Source organism: Harmonia axyridis, chromosome 7 (genome assembly GCF_914767665.1).
Source record: "Harmonia axyridis chromosome 7, icHarAxyr1.1, whole genome shotgun sequence".
NCBI classification, from domain to species: Eukaryota; Metazoa; Arthropoda; class Insecta; order Coleoptera; family Coccinellidae; genus Harmonia; species Harmonia axyridis.
This window is the reverse complement of record NC_059507.1, coordinates 14,537,602-14,549,419: the sequence shown is the minus strand read 5'-3', so window position 1 is coordinate 14,549,419 and position 11,818 is coordinate 14,537,602.

Below are 11,818 nucleotides of genomic sequence, written 5' to 3'. Positions count from 1 at the left end.
TTGCAAGGTTCTTGTCCATTTCACCATTTTTTTTTTGATTTGCACACTACATAATGAAACTGCTGAAAATCAAGTAGTTCGACGAATTTTCAAGTACTTGATAAATAAATACTTGACTTGATTTTGAGAAACTATGACCTTATTTCAAGTCAGATCAAGTCAAGCAGCTTGAATATCAAATCACGCCGTGAATCTCTACTGCCAACGTAAAAATGTTTGCTCACTCTTTCCCCCTTCCTTACAGTATTGTGCACAGCAGACGTCATTATTTTTTCTGAAAAAAAGAGAACGAGCATTAAAAATAATCCGAGAACAAAAACACCATTGAGTTCGCTTATCAAAGCCAAAATTCAATTGTAAGCCTCCATTATACATTCAGTGCTATTATTACTAATGAGATGCTCGAAAAACATGAATGCTAATCGAAACAAATATTCCATATTTTCCACACAATATGCTATAACGGGAATAAAAATCAAATGCAAAAATATTGCTTTTGTGCCGTTCTTCTAAACAACCTCTCAATTATGAATCGAAATGGATGAAATATCGATACGTATTCAGTCAAATTGTGTTATATCAAGCCAATTTTTAATTAACGAAATTGAAGTGGGCGTCATATGTGAAATGAAAATTTTAATTAATTGTACACATTTATATTCTCAAATAGCAAATTTAATTGAAAAGCTCCAAATGAATTAGTTTAGGTAAACAGTAATGTAAATGTAATTACAAAGGACGTTTCATATCGAATGGTCGGCTAACAATACACATATACAATTAATTTACCATGCTGTAATTTTGAAGTGGAGTGCAGCTTTCTGAAGTGGGGCGCATGTGAGGCAAAGAAAGGATACTAATTAGGAAGTGTAAATAAAATATGACCTTGTGCAGCGATAGAACAAAGGCAGACACAAAAGTTGAGACTAACATTATTAATATGGAGTTATTGCCTGGAGCAACTTACTTAGTGCCTCAAACAATGCAGTAATGGTCTATGAATTTCTCTCTGCTTTCATTCGAATTCATGTACACATCCTGGGGAAGGATTATGTTTTTCCCTGTACAAACAGATGGATATGTTTTGCCATTGTACCAACCTGTACGTAACAACACCTGAATAGAAACTCACCTCATTTGAGGAAATTTCGCGTTGGTCTGGGCCCTGATGGTGAGCACTATCAATAATTAGCGAGTATATTCATATATATATATACACACACCATGAGAAAGAAAAGGAAGAATGTTCTTTTCAGAAGAGTTTTCTTAAAAGAGGTCGCATTCTGAATAGCCCACTATCTGGACAGCTGCCACTTTTGAAGCTGTCACCTTTTGAAATTTGACTAGGATGAAACTACCCCACTACTAAAAATGGAACGATACACGTTTCTCGTTTTTTATTTATAACCCAGCATCATTTATTGCTTTGATTGGCAACTTCAAAATAGATAGAATTTCTAGGGGATGCTACTCAAAGATAACCATAAAATTAGAAGTTTATTGCCACCAGGTACTAGTTCAGTAACAGGCCGATATAGCGATCTTCCAACTTTTCGATACCATTTTTATAGTACGGTTTGTCTTTCGCTTCAAAATAGGCCTGAGTTTCAGCGATTACTTCTTCACTGGCGCTAAATTTTTTCCCACCGAGAATTCTTTTGAGGTCTAAGAACTGGAAAAAGTCGCTGGGGACCAGATCTGGCGAATACAGTGGATGCAGAAGAAATTCGAAGCCTAATTCATGCAATTTTGCCATTGTTTTCATTGATTTAAGATACGGCGCATTGTCTTGATGAAACAGCTCCTGTTTTTTCTAATGGGGCCGTTTTTTAACGATTTCATCTTTTGATCTGGCCCTTCTGGAGGTAATAAATGAATATTATACCTTGCGTATCCCCGAATACTGATGCCATAACCTTGCCAGCTGACTATTGTGTTTTTATTTGCTTTGGGTTCGGTTCATCGTGTGCAGTCCACTCAGCGACTGTCGATTGGACTCCGGAGTGAAATGATGGAGCCATGTTTCATCCATTGTCACATATCGACGCACAAATTCAGGTTCATTGTACTCAAACCGCTTCAAACACTGCTCAGAATCAGTAACCAACGTTGCTTTTGATCGATAGTGAGCTTTCTCATGTACAAATATTCGTGAATGATATGATGTTCACGTTCAGATGACATCTTCACAATGTCTGCTATCTAGATCAACTTCACTTTACGGTCGTTCAACATTATTTTGTGAACTTTTTTGATTTTTTCGACGGTGACAGCCTCTTTTGGGAGTCCACTGCGTCCGCCGTCTTCGGTGCTTATTTCACTACGTTTAAACTCAGCATACCTTTCAAGGATGGTTCATTTTCCTGGTGCAGACCCCAGAGACTATTCATCAAGCCAATATTTTGCTTCAACTGTATCTTTTCCTTCAAAAAGCAAAATTTGTTTAGCTCACGAAATTCTTTTTTTTCATCTTTTTTCAAATAACAAAAGTAGAAACACTCATAACGCAGTATCTCACAAACTAATGGTCGGACTGCTGTCAAATTTTGACACGTATCGTTTGAAGTTTGGTACTAATTAAAAATCATATGGATTTAATACTAGCTCCGCCATCTGTGCATCAGATCGGGGACTTTCCAATTTGCGGAATATTGTTAGTTGCTACGATGATGCTCTAGTTATAGTTTCTGAGTTTCATCATTTATCTATATGATCATCGAAATCCTGCAGTTATCTATAAGAAGAGGTTGCTACAAGTAAAGTATCATCCATTTCGTTAAACGCTCTTTTCTGAATAAAAATAAGACGAAAAAAATAAAAAATAGTGGAAAGTGGCAGTTACATAATGAGTTGAACTTCTCTTAAGACTAGTCTTTGAAGACTACTATTGGCTCAAAATTAAAAGATTTCAGTCATTTCGGCAAATAATACACACCAATCCATATATTAGAAGATATTAGAAATTGAACAGATTACCATTCTGTTCTTTTCGAATATTCTAATATCATACGACATATTATAAACAAACCACCCCATACACAATTCCCTCAACAATCCAATGTAAAAACTTTTCAATATCCAAAATTTCATCACCATTCAACCACTTCTTCTCCTTCTCACCCCTTCCTATAATTCCAGATGTACAAACACAAATAATTTGAATTTACCAACCATCAGTTATATTTCAGCGGATCCTTTGATCCCAGTAGTAAATCTGGAACGATCACGCTAATCCAGGCCGTTCGTCTGAATGCAAACATTTCCAGATTTGAATGCCGGTAAATGACGAAAGGGTTGAGGGATGGTTTGAAGAAGAAACGGTGGATGGGGATAGTTGCATGGCAGGACGACTGGCGGCGCTCTTAATTAAGTGCATCATTAATAAAGATTAGCGATGCAGCGGAGGATTAATTCTAAACTACAACCCTGATGGGGCGCCCTGGGTCTGATCAAATACGGGTACCAACATCGATAGATATTTCCGGCTGTTGAATGATGAGGATGGACCCTCTAGCGGGGAACTAGTATAATCTGCACTGCATTTATTACTGTGTCATGAGGAGGTGGAAACGGTACAAATCCACTACGTTATAGCCAATTTAAAATAGGGGAAAGTTAAGCGCAGATAAAATAGAACAATAAAATGTTAGAAAAAAAATTTGGTGCCCGAAAGCCATCAACTGGTTTTGAATGTGCTGATATCGAAACTAGGGCTGGGACTTTTTCATTTCTTTGTATTCGACTATTCGTTCTCAAATGTATTCGAATATTCGAATAATTAATTCAAACAAATATTCATGCCTGATTATTCATGAATATTCAATAAATATTCAATGAAAATTCACTGAATATTAATTCATTATTCAGTCATTATTCAATGAATATTCACTAAATATGCAATGATTATTCAGTTGATATATATATTCGAATATTTCACACAAAAATCTAGCCACCGATGACAGGACTGAATCTCCGTTAATCTCTTTCAATGAATATATATATATATATATAAATATTTGCCAGATTAATTCGACTAACAGCTAATACTGAACACACTTTGCTGTTATTTGATGTAGGGATGAAGCTACTTGGCTTGAGCTTGACTTGAAATCAAGTCAAGCTCAAGTCAAGTTGTAGTTTTAAAATCTCAAGTCAAGTATTTATTTATAGAGTACCTGAATCATATCAAGGTACTTGACTTTTAGCAGTTTCATTGTTTAGTGTCACATCAATGAAAAAATGATGAAATGAGAAGAAACCTTGCAGGAAATACTTTTAGTTATTAACCGAACCGAAATCATCATCTTTTTTGGAATAAAAACATAAATTAATTCACTATGACTCATAAAAAAATGAAAAATAATAAAAAATAATGTTTCTTAATATTGAGAAACCTCCAGGATTCGTTTGATTCCATAATTCTCCTTCCAGGATCTAAGACTCATGAGGCCTCATATAGATTTGTCGCCTTACCTATTGTAACTGTAAGAGCAGCTCTGGAAAATTGTTTTTCAACAGGAGCTGAAGATGCTGGCGTTGATAGAAAATCCTTGGCCATTTTGGCAAGTTCGAGGAGATATTTCTGAAACTACCAAAATCTACCAACAGATTTCAAAGAAATGTGAGAAAACTACTAATCTAAACTAAACTAAAACTAAGTCACACTTGTGAATGCTTCAGTCTCTCGGCGTTCGAGGAATACTCTTATTTAGTCTAAGCGCGCACGAGATTGCAGAAATATATGCCGTGCCACGCGTGCATATCACGCTCAAGTAATAAAGTAAGTAGCTTGATATCAAGTCAAGCAATAAATATTTAAAATCAAGTCAAGCCAAGCTCAAATAAGTATGTATTTCTTCACGAGCTTGATTTTCAAGTCGTTAAGTTAGTTAAAATATCAATCTACTTGGCTTGATGAATCCCTAATCCCAATCAACACTTTGCATGATCGATCATGCTGACAATTCAATCATTATCACAAAATTGTATTGACAAAAAAAATTATCAAACGGATTTTGAAACGTTAAATTCTTCAAAACAATACTTCGTGTTCAATTCTGGGTAACTTTTTCTTGGACAACCTCAAAAAGAATTGTTTAAAACGATAGAAATCTTTTAATTCCATAGAAATCAAACAGGATCCAAACTATTGTGGAAACTCGACTTCTTCAAAGTGTCACATCCAGAAATATAATAATTTATCAATTTCCATGAACCCACCCGATAATGGCCTGAAGGCTTAAGATATGGGAAGCGTTAAGGGTCAGATTATTAATCAGCCCCCTGGCGTGGTCAGTCGAGTACACGAGCTTACGCTATCTACATTTGCGCAGATCTCTAATGGAATAGCAATGAAATTAGGAAAATAATGTCCTTAGTTTAATTGCCAAACGAAGTGGTCCACACTCTGTGGTCAGTTATGAAATTACTTACGATTAAAGATGGCGTTTAGGGCACCTGCGAACCAAGCTTAAATTCAGACACCAAAATAACTATCTAGTTGTTTTGGCGTATGAATTTAAGCTGGTCATCTGACTATTAATTGAGATTATCGAGTTTGATAAAACATATCGATTTGATCCAATTTTAACTTTGATAGTTAGTTCTTGAGAATATTTACTTAGAAGATCCAAGCATATGTAATATCGGAAAATGTGAAGACTAATGCTTTTCTGGATTTTTTTTGTTTGTTCACATTCGAACTATTTGAAGAATTTTTTTCTCATATCGAATGAGAACAAAATTGTAAGTTTTCTGACTCTCAATAAATCAACCAGATATCTCAACTCTGATTTATGTTTATTATTTTGTAATATGAACCTTTGGAAATGTTTCAGACAAATAATTAGGCCACTTGAAATTTTTTCAACTTGCGTTATAGAATGTAAAAAATCCAAAAACACCGCAAATTTTCCAGAAAGATTTATTATTTCATAATAATAATAATAATATATTTATTTCCATAATCAAAACATACATTGAAAAGAAAATACGTCAATATAACTAAAGAAACTATGCAAAACTAAAACGTTCAGATTTGGAAAACAGAAATTAAGTACTCCTCGACATTGTATGGTTCCAGATTTATCAATAATTTTTTGATTTGATTTTTGAAAAGGTTTCCTTTTAGTATTTGATAACTCCTCGGGAGCTTATCAAACAGCTTCAAGCACATATATTCCACATTTCTCTGCGTCAGTGAAAGTGAATATCTGGGAAAGTGAATCGGGTGGATGCGCCTTGTTCTATTGGAATTCTCATATTCCCGAAACAGATCATGGTTGTTCTTAAAAAATAATAAGCATTTTAGAATATAAGTTCTTTCCAATCGATTCCAAATCGAAAGATTTTTCAATAGGAAGCGAATTATGAATTGTAAAAAAGCACACATATTGAAAAATTCAACTCCAAAACTGATTGAGTTACAACCTTGGGATAAGAAATATTGTATTCAGTTCAATCACACCATTGAATTTTTTCCATTTTTTCAATATGTATTGTCAATATCTGTGAATATGAATATTTCAAAATTTGATTCCTTAATTGTATATACAGGCTGAGTCTCCGCGTTGGCCTTTCAGACTTCTATGGACAACTAAGCAGAATTTTGTGCTGAGAGTTTGCATGTTGGGGTTCGACAATGATTTGTTTGTTATTTTCAGATCTCTACAGCTTTCGGTTATACCGGAAACAGGCAACTACTTTCTTATTTCAAATGGTACACCCAGTATATTAGTAAATTCAGCAATATGCCATAACTTGGGTAAAAGTTAACGGCCCACATTTTTTCGAATATTTCCATAGAAAAAAAGTTTTTCGAAAAAACCTTTCTACTTTTAGATCCTGCCAATATACGTAGTATTATGAGACAGTTTGCAAATTTACAGGTTGTTTATGAGAAGGTTTGCAAATTTACAGGGTGTTTATGAGAAGCTCAATTTCATCAAAGCGCAAGATTTTCGAATAGGAACCTATATTCTATTCTTTCAGTCAATTTTACGTATGAAAAGAGGGGGATATTAAAGCAAATCCTATACCTTAAATTAAAACTTCAAGAGTTATCGAGGAAGAATTTGAAATGGGGAAAACCACAATTTTCAAGTAGTCAGTGACTTCTGAAATACACAGAAATAAATTAAAATTCGGTTTTTCGATAAGTAACTAAATTTGACTCCCACTTCCACCCAGTAAGTAACCACTTCCTCTTTTTATACGTAGAATTGACTGAAATAATAAAAATATGGGTTGTAATTTGAAAATCATGAGTTCTGATTAATTTGAGTTGTCCAAGTTCATGTTTTTCTCTTAAACACCCTGTACATTTCGGGCCAAGCCGCAAACAGTCTTATAATACCACGTATTGGCAGGATCCAAAATTGAGAAGGTTTTTCGAAAAAACTTTTTCTGCAAAATATTCGAAAAAATGTGAGTACATATATTGTTGCAACCTTATTTTTCGTAAAAATCCCAAGTTATGGCATATTGCAGAAATTGTAATCTGATTGAAATAAGGAAGTAGTAGTATGCTTCCGATGTAACCAGAAGTTGTAGAGATCTGAAAATATTTTAGGGAGAAAGATGATTGTCTCAAACCCCAATATGCAAATATTCAGCTGAAAATTATTATTAGTTTTCCATAAACGTCTAATAGGCCATCCCGGTGAACCACCCTGTATAGAATCATTTTGAGCACGTTTCTTGAATTTTATTTTCCTGCGAATATCTTCGAACAGCTTATTTATACGATACTGTAAAATATACTCAACTAGTCAATAGAATTGAGTTCATAATAATGAAATTATAGTGGATACTTCGATGTGACAACTATTATCTTGACAAATTGTATCATGTAGATATGTAAAAAAACGTATCTGTAACTGTATCACAAAATGTTCATAAATTTTTTCTTACTTCGACTCGACGCGTTGTTTTGACACAATTGCGATGTCGTATGAGCGGGTTCGAGTCCTGAAGAGAAAATTTTTTTAATTTCCATAAAAAAAAATTCTATTTTTTAGATTTAATCTACGAGACGAGGTGGAAATATCAAATAACAAAAACTCCAAATTTTCAGTATTTAACTATGGGTAATCTCATTCACATTAACCATGCAAATTCGCTTTGAATATAAACGCTTCTGACCAGAACCATTTCTGAAATTCGCCAGTTAACGGTTTATTGGACCCAAATTAATATCTGCAGTCAGACTCTGATTCGATAGCACGTTTTGCCCAGCGACTATTGATAGTGGAATATTTAATTAATGGACAATTTCGAATTAGATCAGACACTCCGCGTGGTGATTGCATGAGGTTGTAGAATTTGCATTATTATCGTTATTAGTTGATATCAGAGGGCAGTTGTGTATACAGCTTAATATGGCCCACTCTGATTGCATCGTTGAAATCGCTTGTTATAACGAAGCAGAGGCTACATATTGAATTTCTTGTTGCCTCGAAATTTCAAACGGTTCATTTCGCCTCTGTCCAATAACATCAACGTTTGTCCGATCGTCGAAGTCGATTCATGGAAAAATGCTTAATTGAAAATTTGCTCTTGTTATTGGCTGTATCTTTTGCCTGTTATTTTTTTCCGAGAAACAGGAACTAACTAGATATTATTTTGTTGGAGAGTATATGCGGTCTCGATCTGGAATACTTTGTTTCTGGGTATTTTATCGACTTTTAGCTTTTGTGTTTTTATTTTGGAAATGCAGGGATTTTCCAGGGGCGGCGCGATTAATTTTGGCGCCTGAAGAAAAGAATTTTTGTCTCCCTCGCTGAAAAAGCACCAATAACAACATGACCTCCCTCATAATCACTCTTTCACCCCCAAAAAAAAACAGCACCTAATAATATAGCATAATAAAGAACTTCCTTCTTCCGATGAAGAATCTTGTAATCATGTGTATAATATTACACCAAGTATTTCCAAGGTTTTCGATTGAAAGAAAACAGTTAAACAGAACAAATTCATCAACACGAGTAAAAAATATCGAAATACACAGTAACTAATCATAATCATAATCATAATTTATTATTCTCTATATGAAGATATAGGAAGACGTCATATGAATATAACAACATATAAGGTATATAACAAGTACACATTATAAATACAATAATTACACTATAGACTTAAATAAATAGGAATCATGTAAAAATATCACTGTCTAAAAATTCCTGCACACTATAGAAAGCAGTCTTCAACAGCATCTTTTTCATCTCCAGACTGAATCGCTTTTCATCCAACCTCTTGAAAGCATTTGGAACTTTATTAATTAATTATTATTAACTAATTTCGAATCCAAATAATTCAAAAGCGAAAGTAGTGTTTTTTCGTCTTTGTGAAATGGATAATGATTCTATTCCTCTTCCAATGAGGGTAATAGGGAATTCTTTTTTTATTGGTTAGGCTACTATGTGCTATTAATTATAAAGTAAATGCGGTTTGAAGATTTTTATTGCAGATAACATTAACAAACGCAGCAGAGCGGAACAACCTCACGTTGTTCTCAAGAATCAAGCGAGAAATATGAAAAGGCGGCCAGCAAACTGGGCCGAATTTTCGCCGCTCAAATAGAAGTGCCCATGAAACAGTTGCTTCACTGTTCCACCCTAATGACGGAGCTACGTGCTGTGTTATTTCTCGAAGAGTTGATCACAATTGGCCACTGAGATCTTATGACTCAACACTTTTAGACGTTTTTTCTTTAGGGCCACCTGGATCATAGGGTCTATGCCAATGCTCTACTATAGATTTAAGGCCTTAAAGATGGAATTCGTGAAGTTATTGAGGAGATACAACCTCTAATGGTGAATTGGTCTTGGAAAATCTCATGAAAAGGCTATGGTGCTTCAACTATAGCCTTGGAGCCCTTTTGGCTGATATCGTATCCAGTGGAGCCATATGTTCTCCCTTATCTTAACCGGCTCGAGAATCCAATATTTCAGCAATATTTCAGCTCGACTTCATGTTGCCAGAGTTAGTTTAAACTTTTTCGAAGCGATCCATGTGAATCTTTCGCCCATATAGCATTTTTGAGACATCATGGGTAGAAAGCTTGGAAATTTACCCAAGCCCCCACGGAGGCTCTGAGACATGAAGTACAGGTAGCTTGGGGTAGTATCCCTCAAGAAGAAATAAACCACCTTATTGCATCAACGCCGAGGCGTGTTGGAGAGTGTGAAGATAGTCGCGGTGGACAAACACATTATTAAAAAATTTATAAAAAAAAATTGTGAATTCTTCGTTTTTTTCCTCCAAATTTCAATCATTTACGCCTTACTATACTATCTATGTTTCATAACAAAAAATTAAAATTTAAACAGCTTCTTCTGGATGATGTAGTTTCTTTGTCAGTTAGTAGGTATACTATTTCAAAATATGTATATTTACACCTTTAAAATAAGTTCTGCATCTGTGATGGACCAACCGGTATATTTGACGTTGAATCTTAAAACACCGAACTTAGGCCAATCAGAGTCAAGTTGCTTGATTTTGATGTTCGACAATGAGATCTCCTGATTGGTTCATTCAACAACAGTATGAAATATTCATGTGCAAACTTCAGTGATTCCATCTATCCCACGATACATCAATTCGTGTTAATATCAATCCCTGTGCCGAATTGATTGAAAATATGTGGTATTTAAGGTGCGGAGCCTATAAACGTGACAAATATTGCCTGTAACAGCGCTAATGTCCGATTGCGAGCGTTATGCGGTAGTATCTCGTTAAACCGACAACCACAGGAACGGTTTACGTGTCGTTTGTGGCAACAACGGAATTAAAAGTTGGGGTAGTTTTATCCCTGGTCCATGCTTGTGATCATGCACAGCCACTATTCAAATTGTAATCGACAACCGATTTGTTTACACGAAGCAGAATTACTTAGGTTAAATGCTACCTAATCTATTTGTATTGGTATAACATTGGTTTCACATCATCGATTAATTTCTTGGAAACAACGTGGTCACACAAACTTCGGGCAATTTTTTTCGATATTATATTCTTGACTTTTCTCATCAACATAGAATTTTGGGTAACATCTAATCGGATTCAACCGCGGTATTGGAGATCCGAACATCCAGGGCTGCCGCAAAATATTTTGGCGCCCCGGAAAATAAAATTTCGCCGCCAATAAAATTTCTCCTCCAAAAAAATTCGTCGCCCTAATCGTCTAACTAGTCGTTCATTAAATACTATTAAAATAATATGTTTTGCTGTTTAGCAAAAAAATATTGTTTCTGGCAGCTGAGGCCTTTGGAGGACAACCGTTTGCTACTAAATATTCCTAAAAGTTTTACGATTTAATAAGTTGATAACATTTTAGCGCCATCATTCGTTTTTGTATTCAAATTTTCGAACTATGGGTTCTGGATTTTTTTTTTTGAAGGAGCCTACGTTATTTCTCTCGGACATCTTTTCAATTTCAATTTATCACAGAACGTTTTGTCCATTTCATCCAAAGAATTCTTTGAATGGTTTGAAAGAATGATGCTCTATAATAAAAAGGTGACGTAGTTCTTAAATATGCATTTTGGTAGATCTGTACTTTCATAACTAGTTGAGATCGCCTATGGGATTCCAATGAAATTAGCTCTTGGCACATTTTTTATGTCACTACAAAAAGTTGTGAGCGGTGAAAACAACATTTTTGTGTCAAAAAGATTTCTTCCGATTGTCGATGGTGATATCCAGTAAAATGTTATATCAACGCTTAATTGTACATAGGCACCATGTAATTGGAATCGAAATAAATTTGATTTTTGATTTTTTTTTTCGAGAGTATGGTTTGAAATTTTTTTCTCGAAAT